The following is a 1,790-nucleotide window of genomic DNA, read 5'->3' as shown; positions in this document are numbered from 1 at the left end:
AAAGGTCGTCTGTGATGACTTTAGCCGACGAAATTTTTTTTTTTCGTCGGCTATAGTCTCACAGTTAGCCGACGAAAAACATGTCGTCGGTTTTTTTCCCAGACTTTAGCCGACGAAACAATTAATATATTCGTCGGCTAAAGTGTGTAATAAATAATTAAAAATAACTATAGCCGACGAAATTTACTATATTTCGTCGGCTAAAACCTTATAAAAAATTTAAAAAAATAACTATAGCCGACGAAATATAAAATATTTCGTCGGCTAAACCTTATAAAAATTTTTAAAAAATAACTATAGCCGACGAATTATGGCATAATTCGTCGGCTAAACCTTATAAAAAAAAATTTAAAAATACTATAGCCGACGAATATAGTGTTTAAATATCGTCGGCTAAAGTTTCTGGGTTTTGAAAAAAAAAACTGCAGAAACTTTCGGCCACCTCCAATCACCACCAAAATTTGACAGAATCTTCCTCTCAACATTTCGAACAACTTTGTAGAAGAAGTCGAAGCTCAATTCTAAGCCTAAACAGGTCAATCGACTGAAAATATAAAAATCCCCAATTTTAAACCCTAAAAACTTCAAATCTTCGATTCTCTTCACACACACCGAATCGAGCTACCAAATTCTAGGGGAATGTAGTACTAATCAAACTCAACTTATCCATATATAGAACTCACCAAATGGTGACCTAATGAATGAGAAATTTGATCGACACCGAATCCGAACCGGCGGAGTTTTGGAGCTCGATTTATCCCTCACGGCGGCGCCACTCGATGCACCACCTATCCAGCAATGAAGTAGAGACGACGGCGAAGCTTTTGGGACAAGTGTGACGGTCTCCGGTGGCTTGACGGCGGAGCTAGGCCGAGAAGAAAATCTGGCAGATAATAGACTTCTTACCATCCATCTTCGCCTATATAAAGAACTTTAGCCGACGAAATTCTTTATTTTCGTCGGCTAAACTCTTTTGAAAATTTTGGTTGAAAATTTTGAAAATTTTGAAAATTTTTCGACTTTAGCCGACGACTTTTCATATATTTTCGTCGGCTAAAGTCCTTTGAAAATTTTCCTCCAACTTTGGTTTACCGCCTAAAAAATTTTGAAATTTTTTGACCTTAGCCGACGACTTTTCATATATTTTCGTCGGCTAAAGTCTATAAATTCACGAAAACGCTCATATCTCCCCCTATATTACGTAATTTGGTCAGCTTATACCTGTTAGTGTGACATACCGGACATGCGTCAAAGCCACCAAGGTCATTCCCTTCTGGATCTTTACCCTAGAAGAGAACGCAGTCATATCTGCATGCATGGATCTTGATGTAGGAAAGCCCAAGATCTTTTAGGATACATCGGACCTTATGATGAGTGGTAGGAAGACGATGACCGTGGGGCAGCATCGAAGCAGTGTACAGTAGATAATCATTAATAGCTTCACGGTCGATTTTGTCTCAACTTTAATCTTCATTACGTCCATCACACTTTCAAAAACGGTCTTCTGACAACTGGGGTACACAGGGGTCTGTTGGAAAGCAAGCAGTTTGTTGTACATGTCAATACCAACAGTGTTGACAGCTCTAGGGAAGGGCTGCACCGGGTCAGGCATATACTGTCATTGAGCGCATACACCGCTCTCATAAGGAAACATTCGTTGATGAAGGCCGTTGTTGGATCGTTGGATGTACTACCCGTCTCAAAAAATTGCCCAGGATCATGTGGACCCCTTGATGATGTTTCACCGTGATATAACCAACTTTTGTACTTCTCCCAAACCCGTTACTCTT

This window comes from Fragaria vesca, linkage group LG4 (assembly GCF_000184155.1).
Source record: "Fragaria vesca subsp. vesca linkage group LG4, FraVesHawaii_1.0, whole genome shotgun sequence".
Taxonomy (NCBI): domain Eukaryota; kingdom Viridiplantae; phylum Streptophyta; class Magnoliopsida; order Rosales; family Rosaceae; genus Fragaria; species Fragaria vesca.
The sequence above is the reverse complement of the archived record's forward strand: the minus strand, read 5'-3'. Positions refer to the sequence as shown.